Source organism: Carcharhinus amblyrhynchos, chromosome 4 (genome assembly GCF_965287045.1).
Source record: "Carcharhinus amblyrhynchos chromosome 4, sCarAmb.v2.hapA, whole genome shotgun sequence".
Lineage (NCBI taxonomy): Eukaryota > Metazoa > Chordata > Chondrichthyes > Carcharhiniformes > Carcharhinidae > Carcharhinus > Carcharhinus amblyrhynchos.
The window spans coordinates 14910536-14919134 of record NC_137327.1 but is presented as its reverse complement, the minus strand read 5'-3'; positions in this window follow the sequence as shown (position 1 = coordinate 14919134).

The following is an 8599-nucleotide window of genomic DNA, read 5'->3' as shown; positions in this document are numbered from 1 at the left end:
CTGGCTGATCCCAAATTTCTCCCACAACCATCAAAGCTCATGTTAGCACTTCTGGATATGTTTGGCAGTAGTTTTGGCCATCCAGACACATGCCATGAAGACACTTCGGGGCGGTATGGTGACACAGTGGTTAGCACTGATGCCTCACAGCACCAGAGACCCAGGTTCAATTTTGGCCTCGGGTCACTGCCTGTGTGGAGTTTGCACATTCTCCCCCTGTCTGTGTGGGTTTCCTCCGGGTGTTCCAGTTTCTTCCCACAGTCCAAAGATGTGCGGATTAGGTGGATTGGCCATGCTAATTTGACCCTAGTATCAGGGGGATTGGCATGATGAATATGTGGGGTTATGGGAATAAAGCCTGGGTGGGATTGTGGTCAGTGCAGACTCGATGGGCCGAGTGACCTCCTACTGTCGGGATTCTATGATTCATTGGTTAGAAAAAAATTATTTATTTAAACCATTGCCTGCAATGAAAATTTTGGACAGAGAATGCATTCATATTAATTTATGAGTAATGTACTTCCACAGAGTACATAAACAATCAGTCCCTGAACAAGCTACAAACAGTAACTGCAGTGTGTACCATCTATAAGATGCACTGCAGGATCTCACCGAAGCATCTCAGATAGCACCTTCCCAACACGCACAACTGCTATCATTTAGAAAGACAAGGACAGCGAACAAGTGGGAACACCACTACCTGGAAGTTGCCCTTCAAGCCACTCACAATCCTAACTTGGAGTGATATTGATGTTCCTTCACTGTCACTGAGTCAAAATCCTGGAATTCCCTCTCTAATAACACTGTAGGTGTACCTACATCTCAGCAACTGCAGCAGTTCAAGAAGACAGCTTACCACCACCTTCTGAAGGGCAATTATGGATAGTAAATAAATGCTGTCCTAGCCCACATCCTGTTAATGAATAAGGAAAACACTTCTGAAGCATTTCCTGATCCCACTTTGTTATATTGTGGATGCCCAAATGTTCGCTGACACACCAATACCTCTATACACGTCCATAAACAAAATCATCATACAATCCCTACAGTGCAGGAAGAGGCCATTCGGCCCATTGACCACCATCCCACCCAGACTCTATCTCCATAACCCAATTCATTTACCCTGCCAGTCCCCCAACACTAAGGGAAATTGAGCCAATCCACCGAACACACATATCTTTTTTGGACTGTGGGAGGAAACCCAGAGCACGCAGACGAAACCCACGCAGACACAGGGAGAACGTGCAAACTTCACATAAACAGTGACCAAAGCTGGAATTGAACCTGGGTTCCTAGCACTGTGAGGCAGCAGTGCTAACCACTGTGCCACAGTGCCACTCCACCCAATCAACTGTGCTAAGCAGAAATTACAGAATTCCTACTCATCTACACATAACTATGTGACCCCAGGCCTGATTTTAACTCACCCAAAGCCCATTCACTTGAACAGACTTAAAGTCAAGCCCACCTCGATTCTCTTTGCTGATGTTTGGCTGGCAGGACGAGAGAAACTCTACGGGAGTTAGTCCTGTTACCATACAATGTTGGAGCTCTGCTTTAAAGGTGGGCTGATCCTTGTGGCGTTATGAGATTAACAGACGGACATTCAAGGCTGAACTCTGACATGTAAACAGAATATGCAGGAACTACACAACAGGCATTTCAGCATCTGACGGAGAAAAGATCAGCTAATTTTTGGAATGGTTTGTGTGTTCCAACATTCCTCTCATTACCTGAGAAAAGTGACTCTTAGCCCAATTCCAGAATCTTACCAGCAGCTGATCCCTTCCCATCATCTTGACACTGATCTGCTTTTGATCTTTGCCTTGTTTTAGCTTCCTTGCATTTTTGGCTGAGGCGGTGCAAGTATTTCTGGCCTCCTGGTTACTGCCTCATCAGCAATCAAACTCTGTTCTGCATCAGTAAAGATATCTTGCTGACAGTTTCCTCAGGCATTACACTGGAACTTCTATCTGTATAGGGAAAGAGTTTGGCTACATTTTAGGAGTTGACTCTCCTGTCACAGAGCTATGCTTGACACAATTTTGGATTAAATTAATTTTTTTAATAGATGCTGAAGTGTGATAGTCACAACTCTGCTGAAGGTTCACTTCATCATGGGGCAGTTTATGTATTTCGGATATGGAAAGACTATTTATACTACTGAGTAACAACTAGATTGTTAAGAAGGCATATGGTGTGTTAGCTTTTATTGGTAGAGGAATTGAATTTCGGAGCCTTGAGGTCATGTTGCAACTGTACAAAACTCTGGTGCGGCCGCACTTGGAGTGTTGCGTACAGTTCTGGTCGCCGCATTATAAGGAGGAAGTGGAGGCGTTGGAAAGGGTGCAGAGGAGGTTTACCAGGATGTTGCCTGGTATGGTGGGAAGGTCTTATGAGGAAAGGCTGAGGGGCTTGAGGTTGTTTTCATTAGAAAGAAGAAGGTTGAGAGGTGACCTAATTGAGGCATACAAGATGATCAGAGGATTAGATAGGGTGGATAGTGAGAGCCTTTTTCCTCGGATGGTGATGGCTAACACGAGGGGACATAGCTTTAAATTAAGGGGTGGTAATTATAGGACGATGTCAGAGGTAGGTTCTTTACTCAGAGGGTAGTAAGGGCGTGGAATGCCCTGCCTGCAGCAGTTGTGGACTCGCCAACTTTAAGGGCGTTCAAATGGTCAGTGGATAGGCATATGGATAATATTGGAATAGTTTAGGTTAGAGGGTCATTAGATTGGCACAACATCGAGGGCCGAAGGGCCTGTACTGCGCTGTAATGTCCTATGTTCTAGATTCTGACCTGACCTGCTGACCCCATTCAGTCACCCTGGCTGCTGTAGGCGAGTGCTCAAATCCTCACTTTATTGGAAAAGGTCAGGAAATAAGTTCTGGATTCAGCGTCACAAAGTTTGGCTACTTCAGAAGAACACACAGTGTAGAGCAGGAGTAGACGATGTGGTTGTGCCTGCTCTGCCATTCAATATGAACTTGGCTGATCCCACGTTTCAAATGCTATTTCCCGCCTGCTCCCATAGCCTTCAATTCTCTGAGAGACCCGGGGCGTGATCTTCCCTGCCTTTCACACCACACTCCCGCTTCAGCGAGGTCAGAAAATTTGGTGGCCAGCCAAATCGCCATTCACTGCAGCGGGATGGGAAAATCCTGCTGGCATGAACAGTGACAAGATTCCGGCCCAAGAACCTGTCTACCCCAGCCTTAACTATATTCCAAAATGGAGCATCCACAATCCTCTGGATTATAGCAGAGCAAACAGCATATGGAGTTTAATATAGACAAATGCGAGGTGATGCATCTTGGTAGATTGAACCAGGGCAGGACATACTCAGTTAATGATAGGGTTTTGTGGAATGTTACAGAATGAAGAGATCTAAGGGTACATGTTCATAGCTCCTTGAAAGTGGAGTCACAGGTGGATAGAGTGGTGAAGAATTTGGCATGCTTGGTTTCATCGGTCAGAACATTGAATACAGGAGTTGGAATGCCTTGTTGAAGTTGTACAAGACATTGGTAAGGCCACACTTGGAATACTGTGTGCAATTCTGGTCACCCTATTATAGAAAAGATACTATTAAACATGAAAGAGTGCAGAAAAGATTTACTAGGTTGCTACCGGGACTTGATGGCTTGAGTTATAAGGAGAGGCTGGATAGACTGGGACTTTTTTCTCTGGAGAGTAGGAGGCTGAGGGATGATCTTACAGAGGTCTATAAAATAATGAGGGGCATAGATCAGCTAGATAGTCAATATCTTTTCCCAAAGGCAGGGCAGTCTAAAACAAGAGGTTTTAGGTGAGAGGGGAGAGATACAAAAGTGTCCAGAGGGGCAATGTTTTCACACAGAGGGTAGTGGGTATGTGGAACAAGCTGCCAGAGATAGTAGTAGAGGCAGGTACAATTTTGTCTTTTAACAAGCATTTAGATAGTTACATGGGTAAGATGGGCATAGAGGGATATGAGCCAAATGTGGGCAATTGGGATTAGCTTAGGGGTTTTAAAAAAAAGGGCAGCATAGACAAGTTGGGCCCAAGGGCCTCTTTCCATCCTGTAAATCTCTATAACGCTATGACTTTATAGAATTCTTTAGGCGCACTATCCTTCTGGGTGAAGAAATTTCTCGTTGTCTCAGTCCTAAATAATCAGCCCCTTATCCTGAAACTGTGTCCCCAAGTTTTAGATTCCCCGATGAGCGCAAACAATCTTTCAGTGTCCGCCCTGTCAAGCCCCTTCAGAATCTTCTGTGTTTCAAAGAGATCGCCTCTCATTTTTCTAAACATTCACCTCCATAATGTTTCTTGTTGCCCAGCTTTTGCAGTCTGTCTCCTAACTTGATCATTCCAATGTTCCCTTTGATGGACTCCTATCTCTTCCCTCCAACAGCTTTAAGATTATCCAGAACTTCTGCTTTTCATATCTTAGCTGTAAGTCAGACTCGCCTCTGGTAGTGTGCTCACATCAATTGTACAGTAAGGAAATACCAGCTTTTCAATACCTGCTTGCTCTCTAACAACCATCCAGCCTTCATAGAAATGTAGAAAATAGAAACAAGAGTTGGCCATTTGGCCCTTCGAGCCTGCTCCGCCAGTTATTATAATCATGGCTGATCATCAAATTCAATATTCTGATCCTGCCCTCCTCCTCCATATCCCTTGATCCCTTTAGCCACAGGACCCAAATCTAATTTCTTCTCAAAACCACAGAACATTTTGGCCTCAGCTACTTTCTGTGGTAGTGAATTCCACACATTTATCACCCACTGGGTGAAGAAATTTCTCCTCATTTCTTTACTAAAAGGTTTCTTGATTAAGATGAGGGAGTATGGGTAAAAAGCAGGAGAATGCGGATGAGAAAAAAAATCAGCCATGTTTGAATGGCAGAGCAGACTTAATGGACCGAGTGGCCTAATTCTGCTTCTATGTCTTATGGTCTTACCCCTTATCTCCAAACTATGACCCCTAGCTCCAGATGATAGCTTTGATTCAGACATTAATGCAAGAGTTTTATGCTAGTGAAGAGGTGAGAATGATTTCCCTTGACATCAAAGTTCATTACAAACTCGAGCAAAATCGAGTTCAAACGGGTAAAGGAAAAATCCTTCCAGTGGCTGGAGTCATATCTAACACAGAAGAAGATAATCACTGGTTTGTTACACTCCTCAGGCCACTGTGGGAGTTCCTCAGGTAATAGTACGCTGCACCAAACAACATCCAGCATTAAACTGTTCTCCATCATCAGGACAGGAGTGGACATGTTTGCCAGCAACCCTCCCGTGAATCCATTAACAGTTCCTTTGATAATAAATTAGTTAATGCCAGCTGAACAACAGGACCCGGACAACACTGGGTTGGGCTGACAAGTGGCAGGTAATATTTAAATGACTTAAGTGACAGGTAGTAACCATCCTTAACAAGAAAAGATCCAATCATAAACCCTAGACCTTCATTGGCCATAATGTAACCAATTCTAATCATCAACACCTTGATGTCAGAGTTAACTATGACAACTTACATTTAAATAGCATTTTTAACAAATGTTGCAGAACGCTACGCAGGAGGAACATAAGCAAAATTTTAATCTGTGGGAATCGTTACTGTTCTACATCTGTGACTAAGTTCACAATCTATATTTACCTTGCTTGCTGCTTCATCTTTACAAAGGTTGGTATTTCTGCACTTCTAAGAGAGGAGAGCCTAATTTTCATGTATTTAGCACTCAGTCAAGTTACAGATCATTATTGTTGAAATCCTTCTTGCCATTGCTGTAAGGGCATCTGGTAGAATTATAGCATCCCTATAATGCAGAAGGAGTCCATTTGGCCCATCTGGTCTGCACTGACTCTCCAAAAGAGCATCTTACCCAGGTCCATCTCTCCCCTGCCCTATCTTCATAGCCTTGCACATTTTATCATTGCTAATCCTCCTAATCTAGACAACCCTGGACACTAAGAGGTGATTAAACTTGGCCAATCTGTCTAACCTGCACATCTTTGGAGTGTGGGGGGAAACTGGACCACCTGGAGACACGAGGAGAATGTGCAGGTCCACGCAGACAGTTATCTAAGGCCGGAATGGAACCCAGCATCCTGGTGCTGTGAGGCAGCAGCGTGCCAATGTGCCGCGGTGATGGAGGTTGAAGCTACAGTAATGGGCTTTGATGCTGGCAGTCAATTTACTGTCCCTTGATAATATTCTTTTCTGAAAAAAAAGCAGAGGCTATTAATCCTTTACAACAGCTCAATTGATATATGCCTCACTATTTCACCCACAGCACAATACACTAATCTTATCAATATTTTTTAGGCGTCTAGGTTTTGATTTATTCGACATTACGTGGAATTACTGCCAACTATAATTTGGCCATAACTCAAATCACTCTAGGTAATTCAATTGGGCACATTAAAAAAAACTTTGCTTTGGATTTTATGGAGAGAAAACCATAGTCTGAACAGCTGGATGCCTTCCTGTTGTGTACGGCAATCTCAGGCAAACAGTTTCCCATCTCACATTTAAAGTGGATAGTGTTTGTAATACTAATTAATCTGGAGTTGGTCTTTTATAATAGTTATTATCAGATACTTGCAACAAGTTCGGTCATGTATTTTAATACTGCAGTTAACGGTTTGTTTTTGATGTAGACAACAGCTCAAACTCCCTGCTTGTTATTTTACACATTCGTTTTAATATGCAATTTTCGCTGAAGCGAAGTGGTTTTACTTCTAACATAGCTCAGGTCCAGGTAATAGTTGCACGCTGATGATAGCTGTAGTATGGGATGAAGTTCTTCGAAAACGCTCTTTTTATCCAAGTGTGTAACATCAATTAAATATTTGAAAGATTAAAATAGCAGATTTTTAATCAGTAAGGGAATCAAGGATTATGGGGTAAGGTGGGAGAGTGGGGTTGAGCATTATCATTTCAAGTCAGTCATGATCTCATTGAATGGCCGATTTCTGCTCCAGTGGACAAAATCTTACCAAAAAAAATGGCACGTTTACAGGTCAAATCTTACAGCTCATTGTATTAATTTCCATTCCCACGAGCTTCACGCTGCTCCAACAGCACTTTCCCTCTGATCCACCCACTGTGTAGTGACTTAACTGCTGCAGGCACTGGACCTCCATATAATGGCTCCCGATCACTTATTCCCCAGTGGCTGCAAGGGATTGCAGCCAATGACATCTCAGGCAAAAAGGCGCGGAAGTCAGCAGGCCACCTCAATCCCAACTGTGGATCCTGGAAAGATCCTTAGATGCAATGGGAGGGCAAGGAAGATTAGGAAACCGTAGGCACTTTGTGGGCACGGGTGAATATGGGCACTATTGAAGTAAGGTCGCCATTTTGTTTTGAAGATTTGGCTACAAATGTCCTTTTGTTCACCCATCGAGCCTACACCCTGTCTCTTCATGCCACCAAATTTGGGGAACCACGGTGCTCACTGAAAACTTCACCCCCAGGGAGTGTGAGAATGGAAGTGCCATGTCCCTCCCCCCCTCTTGCTCCCCACTAAGGAAAGGCAACCACTCAGCTGTGATATGAACAGGAACCCAAGAAAGAGGATGTGGAAAGTGCTGTCTGCATACCAGCCTTCACACCCCGCTTAAAGCAAGGGGCGCCCAGACATGAAGGGAAGAGAACGCCTGAAAGTGACCCCTCCTGACCCCTCTCCCAAAAACAGTGAGCCTGGGGCCTACAGCTCCAGACCCCTCCGAGCTTTCTCTGGTGTCCCCTGAACAATACACTCTATGGACGGTGCTGGCTGTCTGAGTGTTCGCTCCCCCGCATCCCCGGCCCCACCCCCTCCCGGAGGTGAATTTTTAATTTGATAGAGGGGATAGAATCCCTATAGTGTAGAAGGAGGCCATTCACCCATAAAGCCTGCATCAACAACACTCCCACCCAGGCCCTATCTCCATGACCCCACATACTTACCCTGCTAATCCCCCTGACAGAAAAGGGGGAAGTGAGCATGGCCAATCAATCAACCTAACCCGCACAAATTTGGACTGTTGGAGGAAACCGGAGCACCCCAAAGGAAACCTGTGCAGACACGGGGAGAATGTGCAGACTCCACACAGACACCAAAGGCTGGAATTGAACCTAATAGTGTGCCACCGTGCCACCCGAAGTGGGTACTCAACCAGCCTGCTGACATAGCAGACGGGATTTTACAATCTCGCTCGGGTGAGACTGAAAGCTCGCGCTCGAAGTCTATGAAGATTTCTGTTGTCGGACCTTTGCCTGCGCTGATTCTGTGACGGGCAAGTTGGTCGCGTTCTATCCATAGAGATTATAATTAATGCCATAAATGTTAGAAACGCATAGCATCTGAGAAAATATCGTGTTCGGTTTCCGAGTATGGTTACTATAATCCATTGATGGATGATTTGTAATTTCAACAGCACAAGCATGATACACTGAGGTGAATAAATCTGCAATAGTTTTATCTGGAAAGCATTCAATGTAGACACACAAAGGTGGGACAGAGATTTATTTCCTGTCTTCTTGTTTTGTTCAAGAGGATGATTCCTCACACCTATAGATAGAGAAAAATAATAAAATTCACTCACAACAATTTTATTT